General features: G+C 41.1%; 1 protein-coding gene and 77 non-coding genes across 78 annotated transcripts in view; all 78 read left to right on the top strand.

Annotated features, from left to right (window-relative positions):
* Nucleotides 1-27,397, top strand: part of mfsd4aa (major facilitator superfamily domain containing 4Aa) — a 189,215-nt gene that overhangs the window by 64,836 nt on the left and 96,982 nt on the right. The gene's annotated exons all lie outside the window — the stretch shown is intronic.
* trnaf-gaa (transfer RNA phenylalanine (anticodon GAA)) lies at nt 143-215 on the top strand. Its single transcript has one exon. It is a non-coding gene; the product is annotated as a tRNA-Phe (tRNA).
* On the top strand, nt 491-563 carry trnaf-gaa (transfer RNA phenylalanine (anticodon GAA)). The gene has a single exon. It is a non-coding gene; the product is annotated as a tRNA-Phe (tRNA).
* Nucleotides 816-888, top strand: trnaf-gaa (transfer RNA phenylalanine (anticodon GAA)). The gene has a single exon. It is a non-coding gene; the product is annotated as a tRNA-Phe (tRNA).
* Nucleotides 1,162-1,234, top strand: trnaf-gaa (transfer RNA phenylalanine (anticodon GAA)). Its single transcript has one exon. It is a non-coding gene; the product is annotated as a tRNA-Phe (tRNA).
* On the top strand, nt 1,510-1,582 carry trnaf-gaa (transfer RNA phenylalanine (anticodon GAA)). The gene has a single exon. It is a non-coding gene; the product is annotated as a tRNA-Phe (tRNA).
* Nucleotides 1,847-1,919, top strand: trnaf-gaa (transfer RNA phenylalanine (anticodon GAA)). Its single transcript has one exon. It is a non-coding gene; the product is annotated as a tRNA-Phe (tRNA).
* On the top strand, nt 2,196-2,268 carry trnaf-gaa (transfer RNA phenylalanine (anticodon GAA)). Its single transcript has one exon. It is a non-coding gene; the product is annotated as a tRNA-Phe (tRNA).
* Nucleotides 2,530-2,602, top strand: trnaf-gaa (transfer RNA phenylalanine (anticodon GAA)). The gene has a single exon. It is a non-coding gene; the product is annotated as a tRNA-Phe (tRNA).
* trnaf-gaa (transfer RNA phenylalanine (anticodon GAA)) lies at nt 2,878-2,950 on the top strand. Its single transcript has one exon. It is a non-coding gene; the product is annotated as a tRNA-Phe (tRNA).
* trnaf-gaa (transfer RNA phenylalanine (anticodon GAA)) lies at nt 3,227-3,299 on the top strand. Its single transcript has one exon. It is a non-coding gene; the product is annotated as a tRNA-Phe (tRNA).
* Nucleotides 3,561-3,633, top strand: trnaf-gaa (transfer RNA phenylalanine (anticodon GAA)). Its single transcript has one exon. It is a non-coding gene; the product is annotated as a tRNA-Phe (tRNA).
* On the top strand, nt 3,909-3,981 carry trnaf-gaa (transfer RNA phenylalanine (anticodon GAA)). The gene has a single exon. It is a non-coding gene; the product is annotated as a tRNA-Phe (tRNA).
* Nucleotides 4,246-4,318, top strand: trnaf-gaa (transfer RNA phenylalanine (anticodon GAA)). Its single transcript has one exon. It is a non-coding gene; the product is annotated as a tRNA-Phe (tRNA).
* trnaf-gaa (transfer RNA phenylalanine (anticodon GAA)) lies at nt 4,595-4,667 on the top strand. Its single transcript has one exon. It is a non-coding gene; the product is annotated as a tRNA-Phe (tRNA).
* On the top strand, nt 4,929-5,001 carry trnaf-gaa (transfer RNA phenylalanine (anticodon GAA)). Its single transcript has one exon. It is a non-coding gene; the product is annotated as a tRNA-Phe (tRNA).
* On the top strand, nt 5,277-5,349 carry trnaf-gaa (transfer RNA phenylalanine (anticodon GAA)). The gene has a single exon. It is a non-coding gene; the product is annotated as a tRNA-Phe (tRNA).
* trnaf-gaa (transfer RNA phenylalanine (anticodon GAA)) lies at nt 5,615-5,687 on the top strand. The gene has a single exon. It is a non-coding gene; the product is annotated as a tRNA-Phe (tRNA).
* On the top strand, nt 5,963-6,035 carry trnaf-gaa (transfer RNA phenylalanine (anticodon GAA)). Its single transcript has one exon. It is a non-coding gene; the product is annotated as a tRNA-Phe (tRNA).
* On the top strand, nt 6,288-6,360 carry trnaf-gaa (transfer RNA phenylalanine (anticodon GAA)). Its single transcript has one exon. It is a non-coding gene; the product is annotated as a tRNA-Phe (tRNA).
* On the top strand, nt 6,634-6,706 carry trnaf-gaa (transfer RNA phenylalanine (anticodon GAA)). Its single transcript has one exon. It is a non-coding gene; the product is annotated as a tRNA-Phe (tRNA).
* trnaf-gaa (transfer RNA phenylalanine (anticodon GAA)) lies at nt 6,982-7,054 on the top strand. Its single transcript has one exon. It is a non-coding gene; the product is annotated as a tRNA-Phe (tRNA).
* Nucleotides 7,319-7,391, top strand: trnaf-gaa (transfer RNA phenylalanine (anticodon GAA)). Its single transcript has one exon. It is a non-coding gene; the product is annotated as a tRNA-Phe (tRNA).
* On the top strand, nt 7,667-7,739 carry trnaf-gaa (transfer RNA phenylalanine (anticodon GAA)). The gene has a single exon. It is a non-coding gene; the product is annotated as a tRNA-Phe (tRNA).
* On the top strand, nt 7,992-8,064 carry trnaf-gaa (transfer RNA phenylalanine (anticodon GAA)). Its single transcript has one exon. It is a non-coding gene; the product is annotated as a tRNA-Phe (tRNA).
* Nucleotides 8,338-8,410, top strand: trnaf-gaa (transfer RNA phenylalanine (anticodon GAA)). Its single transcript has one exon. It is a non-coding gene; the product is annotated as a tRNA-Phe (tRNA).
* On the top strand, nt 8,686-8,758 carry trnaf-gaa (transfer RNA phenylalanine (anticodon GAA)). The gene has a single exon. It is a non-coding gene; the product is annotated as a tRNA-Phe (tRNA).
* trnaf-gaa (transfer RNA phenylalanine (anticodon GAA)) lies at nt 9,023-9,095 on the top strand. Its single transcript has one exon. It is a non-coding gene; the product is annotated as a tRNA-Phe (tRNA).
* Nucleotides 9,371-9,443, top strand: trnaf-gaa (transfer RNA phenylalanine (anticodon GAA)). Its single transcript has one exon. It is a non-coding gene; the product is annotated as a tRNA-Phe (tRNA).
* On the top strand, nt 9,696-9,768 carry trnaf-gaa (transfer RNA phenylalanine (anticodon GAA)). The gene has a single exon. It is a non-coding gene; the product is annotated as a tRNA-Phe (tRNA).
* Nucleotides 10,033-10,105, top strand: trnaf-gaa (transfer RNA phenylalanine (anticodon GAA)). The gene has a single exon. It is a non-coding gene; the product is annotated as a tRNA-Phe (tRNA).
* On the top strand, nt 10,381-10,453 carry trnaf-gaa (transfer RNA phenylalanine (anticodon GAA)). Its single transcript has one exon. It is a non-coding gene; the product is annotated as a tRNA-Phe (tRNA).
* Nucleotides 10,728-10,800, top strand: trnaf-gaa (transfer RNA phenylalanine (anticodon GAA)). Its single transcript has one exon. It is a non-coding gene; the product is annotated as a tRNA-Phe (tRNA).
* On the top strand, nt 11,053-11,125 carry trnaf-gaa (transfer RNA phenylalanine (anticodon GAA)). Its single transcript has one exon. It is a non-coding gene; the product is annotated as a tRNA-Phe (tRNA).
* Nucleotides 11,399-11,471, top strand: trnaf-gaa (transfer RNA phenylalanine (anticodon GAA)). Its single transcript has one exon. It is a non-coding gene; the product is annotated as a tRNA-Phe (tRNA).
* On the top strand, nt 11,747-11,819 carry trnaf-gaa (transfer RNA phenylalanine (anticodon GAA)). Its single transcript has one exon. It is a non-coding gene; the product is annotated as a tRNA-Phe (tRNA).
* On the top strand, nt 12,084-12,156 carry trnaf-gaa (transfer RNA phenylalanine (anticodon GAA)). Its single transcript has one exon. It is a non-coding gene; the product is annotated as a tRNA-Phe (tRNA).
* trnaf-gaa (transfer RNA phenylalanine (anticodon GAA)) lies at nt 12,432-12,504 on the top strand. The gene has a single exon. It is a non-coding gene; the product is annotated as a tRNA-Phe (tRNA).
* On the top strand, nt 12,757-12,829 carry trnaf-gaa (transfer RNA phenylalanine (anticodon GAA)). Its single transcript has one exon. It is a non-coding gene; the product is annotated as a tRNA-Phe (tRNA).
* Nucleotides 13,094-13,166, top strand: trnaf-gaa (transfer RNA phenylalanine (anticodon GAA)). Its single transcript has one exon. It is a non-coding gene; the product is annotated as a tRNA-Phe (tRNA).
* Nucleotides 13,442-13,514, top strand: trnaf-gaa (transfer RNA phenylalanine (anticodon GAA)). The gene has a single exon. It is a non-coding gene; the product is annotated as a tRNA-Phe (tRNA).
* Nucleotides 13,789-13,861, top strand: trnaf-gaa (transfer RNA phenylalanine (anticodon GAA)). The gene has a single exon. It is a non-coding gene; the product is annotated as a tRNA-Phe (tRNA).
* Nucleotides 14,114-14,186, top strand: trnaf-gaa (transfer RNA phenylalanine (anticodon GAA)). Its single transcript has one exon. It is a non-coding gene; the product is annotated as a tRNA-Phe (tRNA).
* On the top strand, nt 15,673-15,745 carry trnaf-gaa (transfer RNA phenylalanine (anticodon GAA)). The gene has a single exon. It is a non-coding gene; the product is annotated as a tRNA-Phe (tRNA).
* trnaf-gaa (transfer RNA phenylalanine (anticodon GAA)) lies at nt 16,021-16,093 on the top strand. Its single transcript has one exon. It is a non-coding gene; the product is annotated as a tRNA-Phe (tRNA).
* trnaf-gaa (transfer RNA phenylalanine (anticodon GAA)) lies at nt 16,346-16,418 on the top strand. The gene has a single exon. It is a non-coding gene; the product is annotated as a tRNA-Phe (tRNA).
* Nucleotides 16,680-16,752, top strand: trnaf-gaa (transfer RNA phenylalanine (anticodon GAA)). Its single transcript has one exon. It is a non-coding gene; the product is annotated as a tRNA-Phe (tRNA).
* trnaf-gaa (transfer RNA phenylalanine (anticodon GAA)) lies at nt 17,028-17,100 on the top strand. Its single transcript has one exon. It is a non-coding gene; the product is annotated as a tRNA-Phe (tRNA).
* trnaf-gaa (transfer RNA phenylalanine (anticodon GAA)) lies at nt 17,362-17,434 on the top strand. The gene has a single exon. It is a non-coding gene; the product is annotated as a tRNA-Phe (tRNA).
* Nucleotides 17,710-17,782, top strand: trnaf-gaa (transfer RNA phenylalanine (anticodon GAA)). Its single transcript has one exon. It is a non-coding gene; the product is annotated as a tRNA-Phe (tRNA).
* Nucleotides 18,044-18,116, top strand: trnaf-gaa (transfer RNA phenylalanine (anticodon GAA)). The gene has a single exon. It is a non-coding gene; the product is annotated as a tRNA-Phe (tRNA).
* On the top strand, nt 18,392-18,464 carry trnaf-gaa (transfer RNA phenylalanine (anticodon GAA)). Its single transcript has one exon. It is a non-coding gene; the product is annotated as a tRNA-Phe (tRNA).
* On the top strand, nt 18,739-18,811 carry trnaf-gaa (transfer RNA phenylalanine (anticodon GAA)). The gene has a single exon. It is a non-coding gene; the product is annotated as a tRNA-Phe (tRNA).
* trnaf-gaa (transfer RNA phenylalanine (anticodon GAA)) lies at nt 19,064-19,136 on the top strand. Its single transcript has one exon. It is a non-coding gene; the product is annotated as a tRNA-Phe (tRNA).
* On the top strand, nt 19,401-19,473 carry trnaf-gaa (transfer RNA phenylalanine (anticodon GAA)). Its single transcript has one exon. It is a non-coding gene; the product is annotated as a tRNA-Phe (tRNA).
* Nucleotides 19,749-19,821, top strand: trnaf-gaa (transfer RNA phenylalanine (anticodon GAA)). Its single transcript has one exon. It is a non-coding gene; the product is annotated as a tRNA-Phe (tRNA).
* trnaf-gaa (transfer RNA phenylalanine (anticodon GAA)) lies at nt 20,096-20,168 on the top strand. Its single transcript has one exon. It is a non-coding gene; the product is annotated as a tRNA-Phe (tRNA).
* trnaf-gaa (transfer RNA phenylalanine (anticodon GAA)) lies at nt 20,421-20,493 on the top strand. The gene has a single exon. It is a non-coding gene; the product is annotated as a tRNA-Phe (tRNA).
* trnaf-gaa (transfer RNA phenylalanine (anticodon GAA)) lies at nt 20,758-20,830 on the top strand. The gene has a single exon. It is a non-coding gene; the product is annotated as a tRNA-Phe (tRNA).
* On the top strand, nt 21,106-21,178 carry trnaf-gaa (transfer RNA phenylalanine (anticodon GAA)). Its single transcript has one exon. It is a non-coding gene; the product is annotated as a tRNA-Phe (tRNA).
* On the top strand, nt 21,440-21,512 carry trnaf-gaa (transfer RNA phenylalanine (anticodon GAA)). Its single transcript has one exon. It is a non-coding gene; the product is annotated as a tRNA-Phe (tRNA).
* On the top strand, nt 21,788-21,860 carry trnaf-gaa (transfer RNA phenylalanine (anticodon GAA)). Its single transcript has one exon. It is a non-coding gene; the product is annotated as a tRNA-Phe (tRNA).
* On the top strand, nt 22,125-22,197 carry trnaf-gaa (transfer RNA phenylalanine (anticodon GAA)). The gene has a single exon. It is a non-coding gene; the product is annotated as a tRNA-Phe (tRNA).
* On the top strand, nt 22,473-22,545 carry trnaf-gaa (transfer RNA phenylalanine (anticodon GAA)). The gene has a single exon. It is a non-coding gene; the product is annotated as a tRNA-Phe (tRNA).
* On the top strand, nt 22,798-22,870 carry trnaf-gaa (transfer RNA phenylalanine (anticodon GAA)). The gene has a single exon. It is a non-coding gene; the product is annotated as a tRNA-Phe (tRNA).
* On the top strand, nt 23,135-23,207 carry trnaf-gaa (transfer RNA phenylalanine (anticodon GAA)). The gene has a single exon. It is a non-coding gene; the product is annotated as a tRNA-Phe (tRNA).
* Nucleotides 23,483-23,555, top strand: trnaf-gaa (transfer RNA phenylalanine (anticodon GAA)). The gene has a single exon. It is a non-coding gene; the product is annotated as a tRNA-Phe (tRNA).
* trnaf-gaa (transfer RNA phenylalanine (anticodon GAA)) lies at nt 23,820-23,892 on the top strand. The gene has a single exon. It is a non-coding gene; the product is annotated as a tRNA-Phe (tRNA).
* trnaf-gaa (transfer RNA phenylalanine (anticodon GAA)) lies at nt 24,168-24,240 on the top strand. Its single transcript has one exon. It is a non-coding gene; the product is annotated as a tRNA-Phe (tRNA).
* Nucleotides 24,493-24,565, top strand: trnaf-gaa (transfer RNA phenylalanine (anticodon GAA)). The gene has a single exon. It is a non-coding gene; the product is annotated as a tRNA-Phe (tRNA).
* On the top strand, nt 24,827-24,899 carry trnaf-gaa (transfer RNA phenylalanine (anticodon GAA)). The gene has a single exon. It is a non-coding gene; the product is annotated as a tRNA-Phe (tRNA).
* Nucleotides 25,175-25,247, top strand: trnaf-gaa (transfer RNA phenylalanine (anticodon GAA)). Its single transcript has one exon. It is a non-coding gene; the product is annotated as a tRNA-Phe (tRNA).
* On the top strand, nt 25,509-25,581 carry trnaf-gaa (transfer RNA phenylalanine (anticodon GAA)). Its single transcript has one exon. It is a non-coding gene; the product is annotated as a tRNA-Phe (tRNA).
* On the top strand, nt 25,857-25,929 carry trnaf-gaa (transfer RNA phenylalanine (anticodon GAA)). The gene has a single exon. It is a non-coding gene; the product is annotated as a tRNA-Phe (tRNA).
* On the top strand, nt 26,191-26,263 carry trnaf-gaa (transfer RNA phenylalanine (anticodon GAA)). The gene has a single exon. It is a non-coding gene; the product is annotated as a tRNA-Phe (tRNA).
* Nucleotides 26,539-26,611, top strand: trnaf-gaa (transfer RNA phenylalanine (anticodon GAA)). The gene has a single exon. It is a non-coding gene; the product is annotated as a tRNA-Phe (tRNA).
* trnaf-gaa (transfer RNA phenylalanine (anticodon GAA)) lies at nt 26,886-26,958 on the top strand. Its single transcript has one exon. It is a non-coding gene; the product is annotated as a tRNA-Phe (tRNA).
* On the top strand, nt 27,211-27,283 carry trnaf-gaa (transfer RNA phenylalanine (anticodon GAA)). The gene has a single exon. It is a non-coding gene; the product is annotated as a tRNA-Phe (tRNA).

Raw genomic sequence — 27,397 nt, 5'->3', positions numbered from 1 at the left:
CTTGTCTTCTTGAGTAGAACATGGCTACTACAATGCCAAGAGATGTCGCAGAAGGCTCTCTATTGTTTATGGAAAGCTTCTTTTGAAATTAGCTACATTCTTTTTTCCATGCTTTTATATAGTCTGTGCTTTTCCCATATGTGCCGAAATAGCTCAGTTGGGCGAGCGTCAGACTGAAGATCTGAAGGTCCCTGGTTCAATCCCGGGTTTCGGCAATTGTGACATCTGTCCAAACAACATTTAGCGTTGCCGAATCAGAGATATTTGGCTTTTTTAGTCGCTTCTACTATTTGCACATTGATGTATAAGGCTAGACAGTGACTTTGTCTGTTGAAAGCCTTGTCTTCTTGAGTAGAACATGGCTAGTACAATGCCAAGAGAAGTCGCAAAAGCCTCTCTATTCGTTTATGGAAAGCTTCTTTTAAAACTAACTACATTGTTTTTTCCATGCTTTTATATAGTCTGTGCTTCTGCCATTGCTTTTTTTTGTGCCGAAATAGCTCAGTTGGGAGAGCGTCAGACTGAAGATCTGAAGGTCCCTGGTTCAATCCCGGGTTTCGGCAATTGTGACATCTGTCCAAACAACATTTAGCGTTGCCGACTCAGAGATATTTGGCTTTTTTAGTCGCTTCTACTATTTGCACATTGATTTGTAAGGCTGGACAGTGAAAGCCTTGTCTTGTTGAGTAGAACATGGATAGTACTATGCTAAGAGATCTAGCAAAAGGCTCTCAATTGTTTATGGAAAGCTTCTTTTGAAATTAGCTACATTCTTTTCCCCATGCTTTTATATAGTCTGTGCTTCTCCCATATGTGCCAAAATAGCTCAGTTGGGAGAGCGTCAGACTGAAGATCTGAAGGTCCCTGGTTCAATCCCGGGTTTCGGCAATTGTGACATCTATCCAAACAACATTTAGAGTTGCCGACTCACAGATCTTTGGCTTTTCAGTCACTTCTACTATTTGCACATTAATGTATAAGGCTAGACAGTGACTTTGTCTGTTGAAAGCCTTGTCTTCTTGAGTAGAACATGGCTAGTACTATGCTAAGAGATCTAGCAAAAGGCTCTCAATTGTTTATGGAAAGCTTCTTTTGAAATTAGCTAGATTCTTTTCCCCATGCTTTTATATAGTCTGTGCTTCTCCCATTGTTTTTTTTTGTGCCGAAATAGCTCAGTTGGGAGAGCGTCAGACTGAAGATCTGAAGGTCCCTGGTTCAATCCCGGGTTTCGGCAATTTTTTTATCTTTCCAAAAGTCATTTGGCGTTGCCGACTCAGAGATATTTGGCTTTTTTAGTCGCTTCTACTATTTGCACATTGATGTATAAGGTTAGACAGTGACTTTGTCTGTTGAAAGCCTTGTCTTGTTGAGTAGAACCAGCTTAGTACAATGCCAAGAGAAGTCGCAAAAGCCTCTCTGTTTGTTTATGGAAAGCTTCTTTTAAAACTAACTACATTGTTTTTCTCATGCTTTTACATAGTCTGTGCTTCTCCCGTTGTTTTTTTTTTTGCGGAAATAGCTCAGTTGGGAGAGCGTCAGACTGAAGATCTGAAGGTCCCTGGTTCAATCCCGGGTTTCGGCAATTGTGACATCTATCCAAACAACATTTAGAGTTGCCGACTCACAGATCTTTGGCTTTTCAGTCGCTTCTACTATTTGCACATTAATGTATAAGGCTAGACAGTGACTTTGTCTGTTGAAAGCCTTGTCTTCTTGAGTAGAACATGGCTACTACAATGCCAAGAGATGTCGCAGAAGGCTCTCTATTGTTTATGGAAAGCTTCTTTTGAAATTAGCTACATTCTTTTTTCCATGCTTTTATATAGTCTGTGCTTTTCCCATATGTGCCGAAATAGCTCAGTTGGGCGAGCGTCAGACTGAAGATCTGAAGGTCCCTGGTTCAATCCCGGGTTTCGGCAATTGTGACATCTGTCCAAACAACATTTAGCGTTGCAGAATCAGAGATATTTGGCTTTTTTAGTCGCTTCTACTATTTGCACATTGATGTATAAGGCTAGACAGTGACTTTGTCTGTTGAAAGCCTTGTCTTCTTGAGTAGAACATGGCTAGTACAATGCCAAGAGAAGTCGCAAAAGCCTCTCTATTCGTTTATCGAAAGCTTCTTTTAAAACGAACTACATTGTTTTCCCCATGCTTTTATATAGTGTGTGCTTCTCCCTTTCTTTTTTTTTTGTGCCGAAATAGCTCAGTTGGGAGAGCGTCAGACTGAAGATCTGAAGGTCCCTGGTTCAATCCCGGGTTTCGGCAATTGTGATATCTGTCCAAACGTCATTTAGCGTTGCCGACTCAGAGATATTTAGCTTTTTTAGTCGCTTCTACTATTTGCACATTGATGTGTAAGGCTGGACAGTGAAAGCCTTGTCTTGTTGAATAGAACATGGCTAGTACTATGCTAAGAGATCTAGCAAAAGGCTCTCAATTGTTTATGGAAAGCTTCTTTTGAAATTAGCTAGATTCTTTTCCCCATGCTTTTATATAGTCTGTGCTTCTCCCATTGTTTTTTTTTGTGCCGAAATAGCTCAGTTGGGAGAGCGTCAGACTGAAGATCTGAAGGTCCCTGGTTCAATCCCGGGTTTCGGCAATTGTGACATCTGTCCAAACAACATTTAGCGTTGCCGAATCAGAGATATTTGGCTTTTTTAGTCGCTTCTACTATTTGCACATTGATGTATAAGGCTAGACAGTGACTTTGTCTGTTGAAAGCCTTGTCTTCTTGAGTAGAACATGGCTAGTACAATGCCAAGAGAAGTCGCAAAAGCCTCTCTATTCGTTTATGGAAAGCTTCTCTTAAAACTAACTACATTGTTTTTTCCATGCATTTATATAGTCTGTGCTTCTGCCATTGCTTTTTTTTGTGCCGAAATAGCTCAGTTGGGAGAGCGTCAGACTGAAGATCTGAAGGTCCCTGGTTCAATCCCGGGTTTCGGCAATTGTGACATCTGTCCAAACAACATTTAGCGTTGCAGAATCAGAGATATTTGGCTTTTTTAGTCGCTTCTACTATTTGCACATTGATGTATAAGGCTAGACAGTGACTTTGTCTGTTGAAAGCCTTGTCTTCTTGAGTAGAACATGGCTAGTACAATGCCAAGAGAAGTCGCAAAAGCCTCTCTATTCGTTTATCGAAAGCTTCTTTTAAAACGAACTACATTGTTTTCCCCATGCTTTTATATAGTGTGTGCTTCTCCCTTTCTTTTTTTTTTGTGCCGAAATAGCTCAGTTGGGAGAGCGTCAGACTGAAGATCTGAAGGTCCCTGGTTCAATCCCGGGTTTCGGCAATTGTGATATCTGTCCAAACGTCATTTAGCGTTGCCGACTCAGAGATATTTAGCTTTTTTAGTCGCTTCTACTATTTGCACATTGATGTGTAAGGCTGGACAGTGAAAGCCTTGTCTTGTTGAATAGAACATGGCTAGTACTATGCTAAGAGATCTAGCAAAAGGCTCTCAATTGTTTATGGAAAGCTTCTTTTGAAATTAGCTAGATTCTTTTCCCCATGCTTTTATATAGTCTGTGCTTCTCCCATTGTTTTTTTTTGTGCCGAAATAGCTCAGTTGGGAGAGCGTCAGACTGAAGATCTGAAGGTCCCTGGTTCAATCCCGGGTTTCGGCAATTTTTTTATCTTTCCAAAAGTCATTTGGCGTTGCCGACTCAGAGATATTTGGCTTTTTTAGTCGCTTCTACTATTTGCACATTGATGTATAAGGTTAGACAGTGACTTTGTCTGTTGAAAGCCTTGTCTTGTTGAGTAGAACCAGCTTAGTACAATGCCAAGAGAAGTCGCAAAAGCCTCTCTGTTTGTTTATGGAAAGCTTCTTTTAAAACTAACTACATTGTTTTTCTCATGCTTTTACATAGTCTGTGCTTCTCCCGTTGTTTTTTTTTTTGCGGAAATAGCTCAGTTGGGAGAGCGTCAGACTGAAGATCTGAAGGTCCCTGGTTCAATCCCGGGTTTCGGCAATTGTGACATCTATCCAAACAACATTTAGAGTTGCCGACTCACAGATCTTTGGCTTTTCAGTCGCTTCTACTATTTGCACATTAATGTATAAGGCTAGACAGTGACTTTGTCTGTTGAAAGCCTTGTCTTCTTGAGTAGAACATGGCTACTACAATGCCAAGAGATGTCGCAGAAGGCTCTCTATTGTTTATGGAAAGCTTCTTTTGAAATTAGCTACATTCTTTTTTCCATGCTTTTATATAGTCTGTGCTTTTCCCATATGTGCCGAAATAGCTCAGTTGGGCGAGCGTCAGACTGAAGATCTGAAGGTCCCTGGTTCAATCCCGGGTGTCGGCAATTGTGACATCTGTCCAAACAACATTTAGCGTTGCCGAATCAGAGATATTTGGCTTTTTTAGTCGCTTCTACTATTTGCACATTGATGTATAAGGCTAGACAGTGACTTTGTCTGTTGAAAGCCTTGTCTTCTTGAGTAGAACATGGCTAGTACAATGCCAAGAGAAGTCGCAAAAGCCTCTCTATTCGTTTATCGAAAGCTTCTTTTAAAACGAACTACATTGTTTTCCCCATGCTTTTATATAGTGTGTGCTTCTCCCTTTCTTTTTTTTTTGTGCCGAAATAGCTCAGTTGGGAGAGCGTCAGACTGAAGATCTGAAGGTCCCTGGTTCAATCCCGGGTTTCGGCAATTGTGATATCTGTCCAAACGTCATTTAGCGTTGCCGACTCAGAGATATTTAGCTTTTTTAGTCGCTTCTACTATTTGCACATTGATGTGTAAGGCTGGACAGTGAAAGCCTTGTCTTGTTGAATAGAACATGGCTAGTACTATGCTAAGAGATCTAGCAAAAGGCTCTCAATTGTTTATGGAAAGCTTCTTTTGAAATTAGCTAGATTCTTTTCCCCATGCTTTTATATAGTCTGTGCTTCTCCCATTGTTTTTTTTTGTGCCGAAATAGCTCAGTTGGGAGAGCGTCAGACTGAAGATCTGAAGGTCCCTGGTTCAATCCCGGGTTTCGGCAATTGTGACATCTGTCCAAACAACATTTAGCGTTGCCGAATCAGAGATATTTGGCTTTTTTAGTCGCTTCTACTATTTGCACATTGATGTATAAGGCTAGACAGTGACTTTGTCTGTTGAAAGCCTTGTCTTCTTGAGTAGAACATGGCTAGTACAATGCCAAGAGAAGTCGCAAAAGCCTCTCTATTCGTTTATGGAAAGCTTCTCTTAAAACTAACTACATTGTTTTTTCCATGCTTTTATATAGTCTGTGCTTCTGCCATTGCTTTTTTTTGTGCCGAAATAGCTCAGTTGGGAGAGCGTCAGACTGAAGATCTGAAGGTCCCTGGTTCAATCCCGGGTTTCGGCAATTGTGACATCTGTCCAAACAACATTTAGCGTTGCAGAATCAGAGATATTTGGCTTTTTTAGTCGCTTCTACTATTTGCACATTGATGTATAAGGCTAGACAGTGACTTTGTCTGTTGAAAGCCTTGTCTTCTTGAGTAGAACATGGCTAGTACAATGCCAAGAGATGTCGCAGAAGGCTCTCTATTGTTTATGGAAAGCTTCTTTTGAAATTAGCTACATTCTTTTTTCCATGCTTTTATATAGTCTGTGCTTTTCCCATATGTGCCGAAATAGCTCAGTTGGGTGAGCGTCAGACTGAAGATCTGAAGGTCCCTGGTTCAATCCCGGGTTTCGGCAATTGTGACATCTGTCCAAACAACATTTAGCGTTGCCGAATCAGAGATATTTGGCTTTTTTAGTCGCTTCTACTATTTGCACATTGATGTATAAGGCTAGACAGTGACTTTGTCTGTTGAAAGCCTTGTCTTCTTGAGTAGAACATGGCTAGTACAATGCCAAGAGAAGTCGCAAAAGCCTCTCTATTCGTTTATGGAAAGCTTCTTTTAAAACTAACTACATTGTTTTTTCCATGCTTTTATATAGTCTGTGCTTCTGCCATTGCTTTTTTTTGTGCCGAAATAGCTCAGTTGGGAGAGCGTCAGACTGAAGATCTGAAGGTCCCTGGTTCAATCCCGGGTTTCGGCAATTGTGACATCTGTCCAAACAACATTTAGCGTTGCCGACTCAGAGATATTTGGCTTTTTTAGTCGCTTCTACTATTTGCACATTGATTTGTAAGGCTGGACAGTGAAAGCCTTGTCTTGTTGAGTAGAACATGGATAGTACTATGCTAAGAGATCTAGCAAAAGGCTCTCAATTGTTTATGGAAAGCTTCTTTTGAAATTAGCTACATTCTTTTCCCCATGCTTTTATATAGTCTGTGCTTCTCCCATATGTGCCAAAATAGCTCAGTTGGGAGAGCGTCAGACTGAAGATCTGAAGGTCCCTGGTTCAATCCCGGGTTTCGGCAATTGTGACATCTATCCAAACAACATTTAGAGTTGCCGACTCACAGATCTTTGGCTTTTCAGTCACTTCTACTATTTGCACATTAATGTATAAGGCTAGACAGTGACTTTGTCTGTTGAAAGCCTTGTCTTCTTGAGTAGAACATGGCTAGTACTATGCTAAGAGATCTAGCAAAAGGCTCTCAATTGTTTATGGAAAGCTTCTTTTGAAATTAGCTAGATTCTTTTCCCCATGCTTTTATATAGTCTGTGCTTCTCCCATTGTTTTTTTTTGTGCCGAAATAGCTCAGTTGGGAGAGCGTCAGACTGAAGATCTGAAGGTCCCTGGTTCAATCCCGGGTTTCGGCAATTTTTTTATCTTTCCAAAAGTCATTTGGCGTTGCCGACTCAGAGATATTTGGCTTTTTTAGTCGCTTCTACTATTTGCACATTGATGTATAAGGTTAGACAGTGACTTTGTCTGTTGAAAGCCTTGTCTTGTTGAGTAGAACCAGCTTAGTACAATGCCAAGAGAAGTCGCAAAAGCCTCTCTATTTGTTTATGGAAAGCTTCTTTTAAAACTAACTACATTGTTTTTCTCATGCTTTTACATAGTCTGTGCTTCTCCCGTTGTTTTTTTTTTTGCGGAAATAGCTCAGTTGGGAGAGCGTCAGACTGAAGATCTGAAGGTTCCTGGTTCAATCCCGGGTTTCGGCAATTGTGACATCTGTCCAAACAACATTTAGAGTTGCCGACTCACAGATCTTTGGCTTTTCAGTCGCTTCTACTATTTGCACATTAATGTATAAGGCTAGACAGTGACTTTGTCTGTTGAAAGCCTTGTCTTCTTGAGTAGAACATGGCTACTACAATGCCAAGAGATGTCGCAGAAGGCTCTCTATTGTTTATGGAAAGCTTCTTTTGAAATTAGCTACATTCTTTTTTCCATGCTTTTATATAGTCTGTGCTTTTCCCATATGTGCCGAAATAGCTCAGTTGGGCGAGCGTCAGACTGAAGATCTGAAGGTCCCTGGTTCAATCCCGGGTTTCGGCAATTGTGACATCTGTCCAAACAACATTTAGCGTTGCCGAATCAGAGATATTTGGCTTTTTTAGTCGCTTCTACTATTTGCACATTGATGTATAAGGCTAGACAGTGACTTTGTCTGTTGAAAGCCTTGTCTTCTTGAGTAGAACATGGCTAGTACAATGCCAAGAGAAGTCGCAAAAGCCTCTCTATTCGTTTATGGAAAGCTTCTTTTAAAACTAACTACATTGTTTTTTCCATGCTTTTATATAGTCTGTGCTTCTGCCATTGCTTTTTTTTGTGCCGAAATAGCTCAGTTGGGAGAGCGTCAGACTGAAGATCTGAAGGTCCCTGGTTCAATCCCGGGTTTCGGCAATTGTGACATCTGTCCAAACAACATTTAGCGTTGCCGACTCAGAGATATTTGGCTTTTTTAGTCGCTTCTACTATTTGCACATTGATTTGTAAGGCTGGACAGTGAAAGCCTTGTCTTGTTGAGTAGAACATGGATAGTACTATGCTAAGAGATCTAGCAAAAGGCTCTCAATTGTTTATGGAAAGCTTCTTTTGAAATTAGCTACATTCTTTTCCCCATGCTTTTATATAGTCTGTGCTTCTCCCATATGTGCCAAAATAGCTCAGTTGGGAGAGCGTCAGACTGAAGATCTGAAGGTCCCTGGTTCAATCCCGGGTTTCGGCAATTGTGACATCTATCCAAACAACATTTAGAGTTGCCGACTCACAGATCTTTGGCTTTTCAGTCACTTCTACTATTTGCACATTAATGTATAAGGCTAGACAGTGACTTTGTCTGTTGAAAGCCTTGTCTTCTTGAGTAGAACATGGCTAGTACTATGCTAAGAGATCTAGCAAAAGGCTCTCAATTGTTTATGGAAAGCTTCTTTTGAAATTAGCTAGATTCTTTTCCCCATGCTTTTATATAGTCTGTGCTTCTCCCATTGTTTTTTTTTGTGCCGAAATAGCTCAGTTGGGAGAGCGTCAGACTGAAGATCTGAAGGTCCCTGGTTCAATCCCGGGTTTCGGCAATTTTTTTATCTTTCCAAAAGTCATTTGGCGTTGCCGACTCAGAGATATTTGGCTTTTTTAGTCGCTTCTACTATTTGCACATTGATGTATAAGGTTAGACAGTGACTTTGTCTGTTGAAAGCCTTGTCTTGTTGAGTAGAACCAGCTTAGTACAATGCCAAGAGAAGTCGCAAAAGCCTCTCTATTTGTTTATGGAAAGCTTCTTTTAAAACTAACTACATTGTTTTTCTCATGCTTTTACATAGTCTGTGCTTCTCCCGTTGTTTTTTTTTTTGCGGAAATAGCTCAGTTGGGAGAGCGTCAGACTGAAGATCTGAAGGTCCCTGGTTCAATCCCGGGTTTCGGCAATTGTGACATCTGTCCAAACAACATTTAGAGTTGCCGACTCACAGATCTTTGGCTTTTCAGTCGCTTCTACTATTTGCACATTAATGTATAAGGCTAGACAGTGACTTTGTCTGTTGAAAGCCTTGTCTTCTTGAGTAGAACATGGCTACTACAATGCCAAGAGATGTCGCAGAAGGCTCTCTATTGTTTATGGAAAGCTTCTTTTGAAATTAGCTACATTCTTTTTTCCATGCTTTTATATAGTCTGTGCTTTTCCCATATGTGCCGAAATAGCTCAGTTGGGCGAGCGTCAGACTGAAGATCTGAAGGTCCCTGGTTCAATCCCGGGTTTCGGCAATTGTGACATCTGTCCAAACAACATTTAGCGTTGCCGAATCAGAGATATTTGGCTTTTTTAGTCGCTTCTACTATTTGCACATTGATGTATAAGGCTAGACAGTGACTTTGTCTGTTGAAAGCCTTGTCTTCTTGAGTAGAACATGGCTAGTACAATGCCAAGAGAAGTCGCAAAAGCCTCTCTATTCGTTTATGGAAAGCTTCTTTTAAAACTAACTACATTGTTTTTTCCATGCTTTTATATAGTCTGTGCTTCTGCCATTGCTTTTTTTTGTGCCGAAATAGCTCAGTTGGGAGAGCGTCAGACTGAAGATCTGAAGGTCCCTGGTTCAATCCCGGGTTTCGGCAATTGTGACATCTGTCCAAACAACATTTAGCGTTGCCGACTCAGAGATATTTGGCTTTTTTAGTCGCTTCTACTATTTGCACATTGATTTGTAAGGCTGGACAGTGAAAGCCTTGTCTTGTTGAGTAGAACATGGATAGTACTATGCTAAGAGATCTAGCAAAAGGCTCTCAATTGTTTATGGAAAGCTTCTTTTGAAATTAGCTACATTCTTTTCCCCATGCTTTTATATAGTCTGTGCTTCTCCCATATGTGCCAAAATAGCTCAGTTGGGAGAGCGTCAGACTGAAGATCTGAAGGTCCCTGGTTCAATCCCGGGTTTCGGCAATTGTGACATCTATCCAAACAACATTTAGAGTTGCCGACTCACAGATCTTTGGCTTTTCAGTCACTTCTACTATTTGCACATTAATGTATAAGGCTAGACAGTGACTTTGTCTGTTGAAAGCCTTGTCTTCTTGAGTAGAACATGGCTAGTACAATGCTAAGAGATGTCGCAGAAGGCTCTCTATTGTTTATGGAAAGCTTCTTTTGAAACTAGCTACATTCTTTTTTCAAGGCTTTTATATAGTCTGTGCTTCTCCCATATGTGCCGAAATAGCTCAGTTGGGAGAGCGTCAGACTGAAGATCTGAAGGTCCCTGGTTCAATCCCGGGTTTCGGCAATTGTGTTATCTGTCCAAACAACATTTAGCGTTGCCGACTCAGAGATATTTGGCTTTTGTATTCGCTTCTACTATTTGCACATTGATGTGTAAGGCTGGACAGTGACTTTGTCTGTTGAAAGCCTTGTCTTGTTGAGTAGAACCAGCTTAGTACAATGCCAAGAGAAGTCGCAAAAGCCTCTCTATTCGTTTATCGAAAGCTTCTTTTAAAACGAACTACATTGTTTTTCTCATGCTTTTACATAGTCTGTGCTTCTCCCGTTGTTTTTTTTTTTGCGGAAACAGCTCAGTTGGGAGAGCGTCAGACTGAAGATCTGAAGGTCCCTGGTTCAATCCCGGGTTTCGGCAATTGTGACATCTGTCCAAACAACATTTAGAGTTGCCGACTCACAGATCTTTGGCTTTTCAGTCGCTTCTACTATTTGCACATTAATGTATAAGGCTAGACAGTGACTTTGTCTGTTGAAAGCCTTGTCTTGTTGAGTAGAACCAGCCTAGTACAATGCCAAGAGAAGTCGCAAAAGCCTCTCTATTCGTTTATGGAAAGCTTCTTTTAAAACTAACTACATTGTTTTTTCCATGCTTTTATATAGTCTGTGCTTCTGCCATTGCTTTTTTTTGTGCCGAAATAGCTCAGTTGGGAGAGCGTCAGACTGAAGATCTGAAGGTCCCTGGTTCAATCCCGGGTTTCGGCAATTGTGACATCTGTCCAAACAACATTTAGCGTTGCCGACTCAGAGATATTTGGCTTTTTTAGTCGCTTCTACTATTTGCACATTGATTTGTAAGGCTGGACAGTGAAAGCCTTGTCTTGTTGAGTAAAACATGGATAGTACTATGCTAAGAGATCTAGCAAAAGGCTCTCAATTGTTTATGGAAAGCTTCTTTTGAAATTAGCTACATTCTTTTCCCCATGCTTTTATATAGTCTGTGCTTCTCCCATATGTGCCAAAATAGCTCAGTTGGGAGAGCGTCAGACTGAAGATCTGAAGGTCCCTGGTTCAATCCCGGGTTTCGGCAATTGTGACATCTATCCAAACAACATTTAGAGTTGCCGACTCACAGATCTTTGGCTTTTCAGTCACTTCTACTATTTGCACATTAATGTATAAGGCTAGACAGTGACTTTGTCTGTTGAAAGCCTTGTCTTCTTGAGTAGAACATGGCTAGTACTATGCTAAGAGATCTAGCAAAAGGCTCTCAATTGTTTATGGAAAGCTTCTTTTGAAATTAGCTAGATTCTTTTCCCCATGCTTTTATATAGTCTGTGCTTCTCCCATTGTTTTTTTTTGTGCCGAAATAGCTCAGTTGGGAGAGCGTCAGACTGAAGATCTGAAGGTCCCTGGTTCAATCCCGGGTTTCGGCAATTTTTTTATCTTTCCAAAAGTCATTTGGCGTTGCCGACTCAGAGATATTTGGCTTTTTTAGTCGCTTCTACTATTTGCACATTGATGTATAAGGTTAGACAGTGACTTTGTCTGTTGAAAGCCTTGTCTTGTTGAGTAGAACCAGCTTAGTACAATGCCAAGAGAAGTCGCAAAAGCCTCTCTATTTGTTTATGGAAAGCTTCTTTTAAAACTAACTACATTGTTTTTCTCATGCTTTTACATAGTCTGTGCTTCTCCCGTTGTTTTTTTTTTTGCGGAAATAGCTCATTTGGGAGAGCGTCAGACTGAAGATCTGAAGGTCCCTGGTTCAATCCCGGGTTTCGGCAATTGTGACATCTGTCCAAACAACATTTAGAGTTGCCGACTCACAGATCTTTGGCTTTTCAGTCGCTTCTACTATTTGCACATTAATGTATAAGGCTAGACAGTGACTTTGTCTGTTGAAAGCCTTGTCTTCTTGAGTAGAACATGGCTACTACAATGCCAAGAGATGTCGCAGAAGGCTCTCTATTGTTTATGGAAAGCTTCTTTTGAAATTAGCTACATTCTTTTTTCCATGCTTTTATATAGTCTGTGCTTTTCCCATATGTGCCGAAATAGCTCAGTTGGGCGAGCGTCAGACTGAAGATCTGAAGGTCCCTGGTTCAATCCCGGGTTTCGGCAATTGTGACATCTGTCCAAACAACATTTAGCGTTGCCGAATCAGAGATATTTGGCTTTTTTAGTCGCTTCTACTATTTGCACATTGATGTATAAGGCTAGACAGTGACTTTGTCTGTTGAAAGCCTTGTCTTCTTGAGTAGAACATGGCTAGTACAATGCCAAGAGAAGTCGCAAAAGCCTCTCTATTCGTTTATGGAAAGCTTCTTTTAAAACTAACTACATTGTTTTTTCCATGCTTTTATATAGTCTGTGCTTCTGCCATTGCTTTTTTTTGTGCCGAAATAGCTCAGTTGGGAGAGCGTCAGACTGAAGATCTGAAGGTCCCTGGTTCAATCCCGGGTTTCGGCAATTGTGACATCTGTCCAAACAACATTTAGCGTTGCCGACTCAGAGATATTTGGCTTTTTTAGTCGCTTCTACTATTTGCACATTGATTTGTAAGGCTGGACAGTGAAAGCCTTGTCTTGTTGAGTAGAACATGGATAGTACTATGCTAAGAGATCTAGCAAAAGGCTCTCAATTGTTTATGGAAAGCTTCTTTTGAAATTAGCTACATTCTTTTCCCCATGCTTTTATATAGTCTGTGCTTCTCCCATATGTGCCAAAATAGCTCAGTTGGGAGAGCGTCAGACTGAAGATCTGAAGGTCCCTGGTTCAATCCCGGGTTTCGGCAATTGTGACATCTATCCAAACAACATTTAGAGTTGCCGACTCACAGATCTTTGGCTTTTCAGTCACTTCTACTATTTGCACATTAATGTATAAGGCTAGACAGTGACTTTGTCTGTTGAAAGCCTTGTCTTCTTGAGTAGAACATGGCTAGTACAATGCTAAGAGATGTCGCAGAAGGCTCTCTATTGTTTATGGAAAGCTTCTTTTGAAACTAGCTACATTCTTTTTTCAAGGCTTTTATATAGTCTGTGCTTCTCCCATATGTGCCGAAATAGCTCAGTTGGGAGAGCGTCAGACTGAAGATCTGAAGGTCCCTGGTTCAATCCCGGGTTTCGGCAATTGTGTTATCTGTCCAAACAACATTTAGCGTTGCCGACTCAGAGATATTTGGCTTTTGTATTCGCTTCTACTATTTGCACATTGATGTGTAAGGCTGGACAGTGACTTTGTCTGTTGAAAGCCTTGTCTTGTTGAGTAGAACCAGCTTAGTACAATGCCAAGAGAAGTCGCAAAAGCCTCTCTATTCGTTTATCGAAAGCTTCTTTTAAAACGAACTACATTGTTTTTCTCATGCTTTTACATAGTCTGTGCTTCTCCCGTTGTTTTTTTTTTTGCGGAAACAGCTCAGTTGGGAGAGCGTCAGACTGAAGATCTGAAGGTCCCTGGTTCAATCCCGGGTTTCGGCAATTGTGACATCTGTCCAAACAACATTTAGAGTTGCCGACTCACAGATCTTTGGCTTTTCAGTCGCTTCTACTATTTGCACATTAATGTATAAGGCTAGACAGTGACTTTGTCTGTTGAAAGCCTTGTCTTGTTGAGTAGAACCAGCCTAGTACAATGCCAAGAGAAGTCGCAAAAGCCTCTCTATTCGTTTATGGAAAGCTTCTTTTAAAACTAACTACATTGTTTTTTCCATGCTTTTATATAGTCTGTGCTTCTGCCATTGCTTTTTTTTGTGCCGAAATAGCTCAGTTGGGAGAGCGTCAGACTGAAGATCTGAAGGTCCCTGGTTCAATCCCGGGTTTCGGCAATTGTGACATCTGTCCAAACAACATTTAGCGTTGCCGACTCAGAGATATTTGGCTTTTTTAGTCGCTTCTACTATTTGCACATTGATTTGTAAGGCTGGACAGTGAAAGCCTTGTCTTGTTGAGTAAAACATGGATAGTACTATGCTAAGAGATCTAGCAAAAGGCTCTCAATTGTTTATGGAAAGCTTCTTTTGAAATTAGCTACATTCTTTTCCCCATGCTTTTATATAGTCTGTGCTTCTCCCATATGTGCCAAAATAGCTCAGTTGGGAGAGCGTCAGACTGAAGATCTGAAGGTCCCTGGTTCAATCCCGGGTTTCGGCAATTGTGACATCTATCCAAACAACATTTAGAGTTGCCGACTCACAGATCTTTGGCTTTTCAGTCGCTTCTACTATTTGCACATTAATGTATACACTCACCGGCCACTTTATTAGGTACCCCATGCTAGTAACGGGTTGGACCCCCTTTTGCCTTCAGAACTGCCTCAATTCTTCGTGGCATAGATTCAACAAGGTGCTGGAAGCATTCCTCAGGGAGTTTGGTCCATATTGACATGATGGCATCACACAGTTGCCGCAGATTTGTCGGCTGCACATCCATGATGCGAATCTCCCGTTCCACCACATCCCAAAGATGCTCTATTGGATTGAGATCTGGTGATTGTGGAGGCCATTTGAGTACAGCAAACTCATTGTCATGTTCAAGAAACCAGTCTGAGATGATTCCAGCTTTATGACATGGCGCATTATCCTGCTGAAAGTAGCCATCAGAAGTTGGGTACATTGTGGTCATAAAGGGATGGACATGGTCAGCAACAATACTCAGGTAGGCTGTGGCGTTGCAATGATGCTCAATTGGTACCAAGGGGCCCAAAGAGTGCCAAGAAAATATTCCCCACACCATGACACCACCACCACCAGCCTGAACCGTTGATACAAGGCAGGATGGATCCATCCTTTCATGTTGTAGACGCCAAATTCTGACCCTACCATCCGAATGTCGCAGCAGAAATCGAGACTCATCAGACCAGGCAACGTTTTTCCAATCTTCTATTGTCCAATTTCGATGAGCTTGTGCAAATTGTAGCCTCAGTTTCCTGTATTAGCTGAAAGGAGTGGCACCCGGTGTGGTCTTCTGCTGCTGTAGCCCATCTGCCTCAAAGTTTGACGTACTGTGCGTTCAGAGATGCTCTTATGCCCACCTTGGTTGTAACGGGTGGTTATTTGAGTCACTGTTGCCCTTCTATCAGCTCGAACCAGTCTGGCCATTCTCCTCTGACCTCTGGCATCAACAAGGCATTTCCGCCCACAGAACTGCCGCTCACTGGATGTTTTTTCTTTTTCGGACCATTCTCTGTAAACCCTAGAGATGGTTGTGCGTGAAAATCCCAGTAGATTAGCAGTTTCTGAAATACTCAGACCAGCCCTTCTGGCACCAACAATCATGCCACGTTCAAAGTCACTCAAATCACCTTTCTTCCCCATACTGATGCTCGGTTTGAACTGCAGGAGATTGTCTTGACAATGTCTACATGCCTAAATGCACTGAGTTGCCGCCATGTGATTGGCTGCTTAGAAATTAAGTGTTAACGAGCAGTTGGACAGGTGTACCTAATAAAGTGGCCGGTGAGTGTAAGGCTAGACAGTGACTTTGTCTGTTGAAAGCCTTGTCTTCTTGAGTAGAACATGGCTACTACAATGCCAAGAGATGTCGCAGAAGGCTCTCTATTGTTTATGGAAAGCTTCTTTTGAAATTAGCTACATTCTTTTTTCCATGCTTTTATATAGTCTGTGCTTTTCCCATATGTGCCGAAATAGCTCAGTTGGGCGAGCGTCAGACTGAAGATCTGAAGGTCCCTGGTTCAATCCCGGGTTTCGGCAATTGTGACATCTGTCCAAACAACATTTAGCGTTGCCGAATCAGAGATATTTGGCTTTTTTAGTCGCTTCTACTGTTTGCACATTGATGTATAAGGCTAGACAGTGACTTTGTCTGTTGAAAGCCTTGTCTTCTTGAGTAGAACATGGCTAGTACAATGCCAAGAGAAGTCGCAAAAGCCTCTCTATTCGTTTATGGAAAGCTTCTCTTAAAACTAACTACATTGTTTTTTCCATGCTTTTATATAGTCTGTGCTTCTGCCATTGCTTTTTTTTGTGCCGAAATAGCTCAGTTGGGAGAGCGTCAGACTGAAGATCTGAAGGTCCCTGGTTCAATCCCGGGTTTCGGCAATTGTGACATCTGTCCAAACAACATTTAGCGTTGCCGACTCAGAGATATTTGGCTTTTTTAGTCGCTTCTACTATTTGCACATTGATTTGTAAGGCTGGACAGTGAAAGCCTTGTCTTGTTGAGTAGAACATGGATAGTACTATGCTAAGAGATCTAGCAAAAGGCTCTCAATTGTTTATGGAAAGCTTCTTTTGAAATTAGCTACATTCTTTTCCCCATGCTTTTATATAGTCTGTGCTTCTCCCATATGTGCCAAAATAGCTCAGTTGGGAGAGCGTCAGACTGAAGATCTGAAGGTCCCTGGTTCAATCCCGGGTTTCGGCAATTGTGACATCTGTCCAAACAACATTTAGCGTTGCCGAATCAGAGATATTTAGCTTTTTTAGTCGCTTCTACTATTTGCACATTGATGTGTAAGGCTGGACAGTGAAAGCCTTGTCTTGTTGAGTAGAACATGGCTAGTACTATGCTAAGAGATCTATCAAAAGGCTCTCAATTGTTTATGGAAAGCTTCTTTTGAAATTAGCTAGATTCTTTTCCCCATGCTTTTATATAGTCTGTGCTTCTCCCATTGTTTTTTTCTGTGCCGAAATAGCTCAGTTGGGAGAGCGTCAGACTGAAGATCTGAAGGTCCCTGGTTCAATCCCGGGTTTCGGCAATTTTTTTATCTTTCCAAAAGTCATTTGGCGTTGCCGACTCAGAGATATTTGGCTTTTTTAGTCGCTTCTACTATTTGCACATTGATGTATAAGGTTAGACAGTGACTTTGTCTGTTGAAAGCCTTGTCTTGTTGAGTAGAACCAGCTTAGTACAATGCCAAGAGAAGTCGCAAAAGCCTCTCTATTTGTTTATGGAAAGCTTCTTTTAAAACTAACTACATTGTTTTTCTCATGCTTTTACATAGTCTGTGCTTCTCCCGTTGTTTTTTTTTTTGCGGAAATAGCTCAGTTGGGAGAGCGTCAGACTGAAGATCTGAAGGTCCCTGGTTCAATCCCGGGTTTCGGCAATTGTGACATCTGTCCAAACAACATTTAGCGTTGCCGAATCAGAGATATTTGGCTTTTTTAGTCGCTTCTACTATTTGCACATTGATGTGTAAGGCTGGACAGTGAAAGCCTTGTCTTGTTGAGTAGAACATGGCTAGTACTATGCTAAGAGATCTAGCAAAAGGCTCTCAATTGTTTATGGAAAGCTTCTTTTGAAATTAGCTAGATTCTTTTCCCCATGCTTTTATATAGTCTGTGCTTCTCCCATTGTTTTTTTCTGTGCCGAAATAGCTCAGTTGGGAGAGCGTCAGACTGAAGATCTGAAGGTCCCTGGTTCAATCCCGGGTTTCGGCAATTTTTTTATCTTTCCAAAAGTCATTTGGCGTTGCCGACTCAGAGATATTTGGCTTTTTTAGTCGCTTCTACTATTTGCACATTGATGTATAAGGTTAGACAGTGACTTTGTCTGTTGAAAGCCTTGTCTTGTTGAGTAGAACCAGCTTAGTACAATGCCAAGAGAAGTCGCAAAAGCCTCTCTATTTGTTTATGGAAAGCTTCTTTTAAAACTAACTACATTGTTTTTCTCATGCTTTTACATAGTCTGTGCTTCTCCCGTTGTTTTTTTTTTTGCGGAAATAGCTCAGTTGGGAGAGCGTCAGACTGAAGATCTGAAGGTCCCTGGTTCAATCCCGGGTTTCGGCAATTGTGACATCTGTCCAAACAACATTTAGCGTTGCCGAATCAGAGATATTTGGCTTTTTTAGTCGCTTCTACTATTTGCACATTGATGTGTAAGGCTGGACAGTGAAAGCCTTGTCTTGTTGAGTAGAACATGGCTAGTACTATGCTAAGAGATCTAGCAAAAGGCTCTCAATTGTTTATGGAAAGCTTCTTTTGAAATTAGCTAGATTCTTTTCCCCATGCTTTTATATAGTCTGTGCTTCTCCCATTGTTTTTTTCTGTGCCGAAATAGCTCAGTTGGGAGAGCGTCAGACTGAAGATCTGAAGGTCCCTGGTTCAATCCCGGGTTTCGGCAATTTTTTTATCTTTCCAAAAGTCATTTGGCGTTGCCGACTCAGAGATATTTGGCTTTTTTAGTCGCTTCTACTATTTGCACATTGATGTATAAGGTTAGACAGTGACTTTGTCTGTTGAAAGCCTTGTCTTGTTGAGTAGAACCAGCTTAGTACAATGCCAAGAGAAGTCGCAAAAGCCTCTCTATTTGTTTATGGAAAGCTTCTTTTAAAACTAACTACATTGTTTTTCTCATGCTTTTACATAGTCTGTGCTTCTCCCGTTGTTTTTTTTTTTGCGGAAATAGCTCAGTTGGGAGAGCGTCAGACTGAAGATCTGAAGGTCCCTGGTTCAATCCCGGGTTTCGGCAATTGTGACATCTGTCCAAACAACATTTAGCGTTGCCGAATCAGAGATATTTGGCTTTTTTAGTCGCTTCTACTATTTGCACATTGATGTATAAGGCTAGACAGTGACTTTGTCTGTTGAAAGCCTTGTCTTCTTGAGTAGAACATGGCTAGTACAATGCCAAGAGAAGTCGCAAAAGCCTCTCTATTCGTTTATGGAAAGCTTCTTTTAAAACTAACTACATTGTTTTTTCCATGCTTTTATATAGTCTGTGCTTCTGCCATTGCTTTTTATGTGCCGAAATAGCTCAGTTGGGAGAGCGTCAGACTGAAGATCTGAAGGTCCCTGGTTCAATCCTGGGTTTCGGCAATTGTGACATCTGTCCAAACAACATTTAGCGTTGCCGACTCAGAGATATTTGGCTTTTTTAGTCGCTTCTACTATTTGCACATTGATTTGTAAGGCTGGACAGTGAAAGCCTTGTCTTGTTGAGTAGAACATGGATAGTACTATGCTAAGAGATCTAGCAAAAGGCTCTCAATTGTTTATGGAAAGCTTCTTTTGAAATTAGCTACATTCTTTTCCCCATGCTTTTATATAGTCTGTGCTTCTCCCATATGTGCCAAAATAGCTCAGTTGGGAGAGCGTCAGACTGAAGATCTGAAGGTCCCTGGTTCAATCCCGGGTTTCGGCAATTGTGACATCTATCCAAACAACATTTAGAGTTGCCGACTCACAGATCTTTGGCTTTTCAGTCACTTCTACTATTTGCACATTAATGTATAAGGCTAGACAGTGACTTTGTCTGTTGAAAGCCTTGTCTTCTTGAGTAGAACATGGCTAGTACAATGCTAAGAGATGTCGCAGAAGGCTCTCTATTGTTTATGGAAAGCTTCTTTTGAAACTAGCTACATTCTTTTTTCAAGGCTTTTATATAGTCTGTGCTTCTCCCATATGTGCCGAAATAGCTCAGTTGGGAGAGCGTCAGACTGAAGATCTGAAGGTCCCTGGTTCAATCCCGGGTTTCGGCAATTGTGTTATCTGTCCAAACAACATTTAGCGTTGCCGACTCAGAGATATTTGGCTTTTGTATTCGCTTCTACTATTTGCACATTGATGTGTAAGGCTGGACAGTGACTTTGTCTGTTGAAAGCCTTGTCTTGTTGAGTAGAACCAGCTTAGTACAATGCCAAGAGAAGTCGCAAAAGCCTCTCTATTCGTTTATCGAAAGCTTCTTTTAAAACGAACTACATTGTTTTTCTCATGCTTTTACATAGTCTGTGCTTCTCCCGTTGTTGTTTTTTTTGCGGAAATAGCTCAGTTGGGAGAGCGTCAGACTGAAGATCTGAAGGTCCCTGGTTCAATCCCGGGTTTCGGCAATTGTGACATCTGTCCAAACAACATTTAGAGTTGCCGACTCACAGATCTTTGGCTTTTCAGTCGCTTCTACTATTTGCACATTAATGTATAAGGCTAGACAGTGACTTTGTCTGTTGAAAGCCTTGTCTTGTTGAGTAGAACCAGCCTAGTACAATGCCAAGAGAAGTCGCAAAAGCCTCTCTATTCGTTTATGGAAAGCTTCTTTTAAAACTAACTACATTGTTTTTTCCATGCTTTTATATAGTCTGTGCTTCTGCCATTGCTTTTTTTTGTGCCGAAATAGCTCAGTTGGGAGAGCGTCAGACTGAAGATCTGAAGGTCCCTGGTTCAATCCCGGGTTTCGGCAATTGTGACATCTGTCCAAACAACATTTAGCGTTGCCGACTCAGAGATATTTGGCTTTTTTAGTCGCTTCTACTATTTGCACATTGATTTGTAAGGCTGGACAGTGAAAGCCTTGTCTTGTTGAGTAGAACATGGATAGTACTATGCTAAGAGATCTAGCAAAAGGCTCTCAATTGTTTATGGAAAGCTTCTTTTGAAATGAGCTACATTCTTTTCCCCATGCTTTTATATAGTCTGTGCTTCTCCCATATGTGCCAAAATAGCTCAGTTGGGAGAGCGTCAGACTGAAGATCCGAAGGTCCCTGGTTCAATCCCGGGTTTCGGCAATTGTGACATCTATCCAAACAACATTTAGAGTTGCCGACTCACAGATCTTTGGCTTTTCAGTCGCTTCTACTATTTGCACATTAATGTATAAGGCTAGACAGTGACTTTGTCTGTTGAAAGCCTTGTCTTCTTGAGTAGAACATGGCTACTACAATGCCAAGAGATGTCGCAGAAGGCTCTCTATTGTTTATGGAAAGCTTCTTTTGAAATTAGCTACATTCTTTTTTCCATGCTTTTATATAGTCTGTGCTTTTCCCATATGTGCCGAAATAGCTCAGTTGGGCGAGCGTCAGACTGAAGATCTGAAGGTCCCTGGTTCAATCCCGGGTTTCGGCAATTGTGACATCTGTCCAAACAACATTTAGCGTTGCCGAATCAGAGATATTTGGCTTTTTTAGTCGCTTCTACTATTTGCACATTGATGTATAAGGCTAGACAGTGACTTTGTCTGTTGAAAGCCTTGTCTTGTTGAGTAGAACCAGCCTAGTACAATGCCAAGAGAAGTCGCAAAAGCCTCTCTATTCGTTTATGGAAAGCTTCTTTTAAAACTAACTACATTGTTTTTTCCATGCTTTTATATAGTCTGTGCTTCTGCCATTGCTTTTTTTTGTGCCGAAATAGCTCAGTTGGGAGAGCGTCAGACTGAAGATCTGAAGGTCCCTGGTTCAATCCCGGGTTTCGGCAATTGTGACATCTGTCCAAACAACATTTAGCGTTGCCGACTCAGAGATATTTGGCTTTTTTAGTCGCTTCTACTATTTGCACATTGATTTGTAAGGCTGGACAGTGAAAGCCTTGTCTTGTTGAGTAGAACATGGATAGTACTATGCTAAGAGATCTAGCAAAAGGCTCTCAATTGTTTATGGAAAGCTTCTTTTGAAATTAGCTAGATTCTTTTCCCCATGCTTTTATATAGTCTGTGCTTCTCCCATTGTTTTTTTTTGTGCCGAAATAGCTCAGTTGGGAGAGCGTCAGACTGAAGATCTGAAGGTCCCTGGTTCAATCCCGGGTTTCGGCAATTTTTTTATCTTTCCAAAAGTCATTTGGCGTTGCCGACTCAGAGATATTTGGCTTTTTTAGTCGCTTCTACAATTTGCACATTGATGTATAAGGTTAGACAGTGACTTTGTCTGTTGAAAGCCTTGTCTTGTTGAGTAGAACCAGCTTAGTACAATGCCAAGAGAAGTCGCAAAAGCCTCTCTATTTGTTTATGGAAAGCTTCTTTTAAAACTAACTACATTGTTTTTCTCATGCTTTTACATAGTCTGTGCTTCTCCCGTTGTTGTTTTTTTTGCGGAAATAGCTCAGTTGGGAGAGCGTCAGACTGAAGATCTGAAGGTCCCTGGTTCAATCCTGGGTTTCGGCAATTGTGACATCTGTCCAAACAACATTTAGAGTTGCCGACTCACAGATCTTTGGCTTTTCAGTCGCTTCTACTATTTGCACATTAATGTATAAGGCTAGACAGTGACTTTGTCTGTTGAAAGCCTTGTCTTCTTGAGTAGAACATGGCTACTACAATGCCAAGAGATGTCGCAGAAGGCTCTCTATTGTTTATGGAAAGCTTCTTTTGAAATTAGCTACATTCTTTTTTCCATGCTTTTATATAGTCTGTGCTTTTCCCATATGTGCCGAAATAGCTCAGTTGGGCGAGCGTCAGACTGAAGATCTGAAGGTCCCTGGTTCAATCCCGGGTTTCGGCAATTGTGACATCTGTCCAAACAACATTTAGCGTTGCCGAATCAGAGATATTTGGCTTTTTTAGTCGCTTCTACTATTTGCACATTGATGTATAAGGCTAGACAGTGACTTTGTCTGTTGAAAGCCTTGTCTTCTTGAGTAGAACATGGCTAGTACAATGCCAAGAGAAGTCGCAAAAGCCTCTCTATTCGTTTATCGAAAGCTTCTTTTAAAACTAACTACATTGTTTTTTCCATGCTTTTATATAGTCTGTGCTTCTGCCATTGCTTTTTTTTGTGCCGAAATAGCTCAGTTGGGAGAGCGTCAGACTGAAGATCTGAAGGTCCCTGGTTCAATCCCGGGTTTCGGCAATTGTGACATCTGTCCAAACAACATTTAGCGTTGCCGACTCAGAGATATTTGGCTTTTTTAGTCGCTTCTACTATTTGCACATTGATTTGTAAGGCTGGACAGTGAAAGCCTTGTCTTGTTGAGTAGAACATGGATAGTACTATGCTAAGAGATCTAGCAAAAGGCTCTCAATTGTTTATGGAAAGCTTCTTTTGAAATTAGCTACATTCTTTTCCCCATGCTTTTATATAGTCTGTGCTTCTCCCATATGTGCCAAAATAGCTCAGTTGGGAGAGCGTCAGACTGAAGATCTGAAGGTCCCTGGTTCAATCCCGGGTTTCGGCAATTGTGACATCTATCCAAACAACATTTAGAGTTGCCGACTCACAGATCTTTGGCTTTTCAGTCACTTCTACTATTTGCACATTAATGTATAAGGCTAGACAGTGACTTTGTCTGTTGAAAGCCTTGTCTTCTTGAGTAGAACATGGCTAGTACAATGCTAAGAGATGTCGCAGAAGGCTCTCTATTGTTTATGGAAAGCTTCTTTTGAAACTAGCTACATTCTTTTTTCAAGGCTTTTATATAGTCTGTGCTTCTCCCATATGTGCCGAAATAGCTCAGTTGGGAGAGCGTCAGACTGAAGATCTGAAGGTCCCTGGTTCAATCCCGGGTTTCGGCAATTGTGTTATCTGTCCAAACAACATTTAGCGTTGCCGACTCAGAGATATTTGGCTTTTGTATTCGCTTCTACTATTTGCACATTGATGTGTAAGGCTGGACAGTGACTTTGTCTGTTGAAAGCCTTGTCTTGTTGAGTAGAACCAGCTTAGTACAATGCCAAGAGAAGTCGCAAAAGCCTCTCTATTCGTTTATCGAAAGCTTCTTTTAAAACGAACTACATTGTTTTTCTCATGCTTTTACATAGTCTGTGCTTCTCCCGTTGTTTTTTTTTTTGCGGAAATAGCTCAGTTGGGAGAGCGTCAGACTGAAGATCTGAAGGTCCCTGGTTCAATCCCGGGTTTCGGCAATTGTGACATCTGTCCAAACAACATTTAGAGTTGCCGACTCACAGATCTTTGGCTTTTCAGTCGCTTCTACTATTTGCACATTAATGTATAAGGCTAGACAGTGACTTTGTCTGTTGAAAGCCTTGTCTTCTTGAGTAGAACATGGCTACTACAATGCCAAGAGATGTCGCAGAAGGCTCTCTATTGTTTATGGAAAGCTTCTTTTGAAATTAGCTACATTCTTTTTTCCATGCTTTTATATAGTCTGTGCTTTTCCCATATGTGCCGAAATAGCTCAGTTGGGCGAGCGTCAGACTGAAGATCTGAAGGTCCCTGGTTCAATCCCGGGTTTCGGCAATTGTGACATCTGTCCAAACAACATTTAGCGTTGCCGAATCAGAGATATTTGGCTTTTTTAGTCGCTTCTACTGTTTGCACATTGATGTATAAGGCTAGACAGTGACTTTGTCTGTTGAAAGCCTTGTCTTCTTGAGTAGAACATGGCTAGTACAATGCCAAGAGAAGTCGCAAAAGCCTCTCTATTCGTTTATGGAAAGCTTCTCTTAAAACTAACTACATTGTTTTTTCCATGCTTTTATATAGTCTGTGCTTCTGCCATTGCTTTTTTTTGTGCCGAAATAGCTCAGTTGGGAGAGCGTCAGACTGAAGATCTGAAGGTCCCTGGTTCAATCCCGGGTTTCGGCAATTGTGACATCTGTCCAAACAACATTTAGCGTTGCCGACTCAGAGATATTTGGCTTTTTTAGTCGCTTCTACTATTTGCACATTGATTTGTAAGGCTGGACAGTGAAAGCCTTGTCTTGTTGAGTAGAACATGGATAGTACTATGCTAAGAGATCTAGCAAAAGGCTCTCAATTGTTTATGGAAAGCTTCTTTTGAAATTAGCTACATTCTTTTCCCCATGCTTTTATATAGTCTGTGCTTCTCCCATATGTGCCAAAATAGCTCAGTTGGGAGAGCGTCAGACTGAAGATCTGAAGGTCCCTGGTTCAATCCCGGGTTTCGGCAATTGTGACATCTGTCCAAACAACATTTAGCGTTGCCGAATCAGAGATATTTAGCTTTTTTAGTCGCTTCTACTATTTGCACATTGATGTGTAAGGCTGGACAGTGAAAGCCTTGTCTTGTTGAGTAGAACATGGCTAGTACTATGCTAAGAGATCTATCAAAAGGCTCTCAATTGTTTATGGAAAGCTTCTTTTGAAATTAGCTAGATTCTTTTCCCCATGCTTTTATATAGTCTGTGCTTCTCCCATTGTTTTTTTCTGTGCCGAAATAGCTCAGTTGGGAGAGCGTCAGACTGAAGATCTGAAGGTCCCTGGTTCAATCCCGGGTTTCGGCAATTTTTTTATCTTTCCAAAAGTCATTTGGCGTTGCCGACTCAGAGATATTTGGCTTTTTTAGTCGCTTCTACTATTTGCACATTGATGTATAAGGTTAGACAGTGACTTTGTCTGTTGAAAGCCTTGTCTTGTTGAGTAGAACCAGCTTAGTACAATGCCAAGAGAAGTCGCAAAAGCCTCTCTATTTGTTTATGGAAAGCTTCTTTTAAAACTAACTACATTGTTTTTCTCATGCTTTTACATAGTCTGTGCTTCTCCCGTTGTTTTTTTTTTTGCGGAAATAGCTCAGTTGGGAGAGCGTCAGACTGAAGATCTGAAGGTCCCTGGTTCAATCCCGGGTTTCGGCAATTGTGACATCTGTCCAAACAACATTTAGCGTTGCCGAATCAGAGATATTTGGCTTTTTTAGTCGCTTCTACTATTTGCACATTGATGTGTAAGGCTGGACAGTGAAAGCCTTGTCTTGTTGAGTAGAACATGGCTAGTACTATGCTAAGAGATCTAGCAAAAGGCTCTCAATTGTTTATGGAAAGCTTCTTTTGAAATTAGCTAGATTCTTTTCCCCATGCTTTTATATAGTCTGTGCTTCTCCCATTGTTTTTTTCTGTGCCGAAATAGCTCAGTTGGGAGAGCGTCAGACTGAAGATCTGAAGGTCCCTGGTTCAATCCCGGGTTTCGGCAATTTTTTTATCTTTCCAAAAGTCATTTGGCGTTGCCGACTCAGAGATATTTGGCTTTTTTAGTCGCTTCTACTATTTGCACATTGATGTATAAGGTTAGACAGTGACTTTGTCTGTTGAAAGCCTTGTCTTGTTGAGTAGAACCAGCTTAGTACAATGCCAAGAGAAGTCGCAAAAGCCTCTCTATTTGTTTATGGAAAGCTTCTTTTAAAACTAACTACATTGTTTTTCTCATGCTTTTACATAGTCTGTGCTTCTCCCGTTGTTTTTTTTTTTGCGGAAATAGCTCAGTTGGGAGAGCGTCAGACTGAAGATCTGAAGGTCCCTGGTTCAATCCCGGGTTTCGGCAATTGTGACATCTGTCCAAACAACATTTAGCGTTGCCGAATCAGAGATATTTGGCTTTTTTAGTCGCTTCTACTATTTGCACATTGATGTGTAAGGCTGGACAGTGAAAGCCTTGTCTTGTTGAGTAGAACATGGCTAGTACTATGCTAAGAGATCTAGCAAAAGGCTCTCAATTGTTTATGGAAAGCTTCTTTTGAAATTAGCTAGATTCTTTTCCCCATGCTTTTATATAGTCTGTGCTTCTCCCATTGTTTTTTTCTGTGCCGAAATAGCTCAGTTGGGAGAGCGTCAGACTGAAGATCTGAAGGTCCCTGGTTCAATCCCGGGTTTCGGCAATTTTTTTATCTTTCCAAAAGTCATTTGGCGTTGCCGACTCAGAGATATTTGGCTTTTTTAGTCGCTTCTACTATTTGCACATTGATGTATAAGGTTAGACAGTGACTTTGTCTGTTGAAAGCCTTGTCTTGTTGAGTAGAACCAGCTTAGTACAATGCCAAGAGAAGTCGCAAAAGCCTCTCTATTTGTTTATGGAAAGCTTCTTTTAAAACTAACTACATTGTTTTTCTCATGCTTTTACATAGTCTGTGCTTCTCCCGTTGTTTTTTTTTTTGCGGAAATAGCTCAGTTGGGAGAGCGTCAGACTGAAGATCTGAAGGTCCCTGGTTCAATCCCGGGTTTCGGCAATTGTGACATCTGTCCAAACAACATTTAGCGTTGCCGAATCAGAGATATTTGGCTTTTTTAGTCGCTTCTACTATTTGCACATTGATGTATAAGGCTAGACAGTGACTTTGTCTGTTGAAAGCCTTGTCTTCTTGAGTAGAACATGGCTAGTACAATGCCAAGAGAAGTCGCAAAAGCCTCTCTATTCGTTTATGGAAAGCTTCTTTTAAAACTAACTACATTGTTTTTTCCATGCTTTTATATAGTCTGTGCTTCTGCCATTGCTTTTTATGTGCCGAAATAGCTCAGTTGGGAGAGCGTCAGACTGAAGATCTGAAGGTCCCTGGTTCAATCCTGGGTTTCGGCAATTGTGACATCTGTCCAAACAACATTTAGCGTTGCCGACTCAGAGATATTTGGCTTTTTTAGTCGCTTCTACTATTTGCACATTGATTTGTAAGGCTGGACAGTGAAAGCCTTGTCTTGTTGAGTAGAACATGGATAGTACTATGCTAAGAGATCTAGCAAAAGGCTCTCAATTGTTTATGGAAAGCTTCTTTTGAAATTAGCTACATTCTTTTCCCCATGCTTTTATATAGTCTGTGCTTCTCCCATATGTGCCAAAATAGCTCAGTTGGGAGAGCGTCAGACTGAAGATCTGAAGGTCCCTGGTTCAATCCCGGGTTTCGGCAATTGTGACATCTATCCAAACAACATTTAGAGTTGCCGACTCACAGATCTTTGGCTTTTCAGTCACTTCTACTATTTGCACATTAATGTATAAGGCTAGACAGTGACTTTGTCTG

This window comes from Pungitius pungitius, chromosome 8 (assembly GCF_949316345.1).
Source record: "Pungitius pungitius chromosome 8, fPunPun2.1, whole genome shotgun sequence".
Taxonomy (NCBI): Eukaryota; Metazoa; Chordata; class Actinopteri; order Perciformes; family Gasterosteidae; genus Pungitius; species Pungitius pungitius.
Note: the sequence above shows the minus strand (reverse complement) of the source record. Positions and strands in the feature narration are given on the sequence as shown.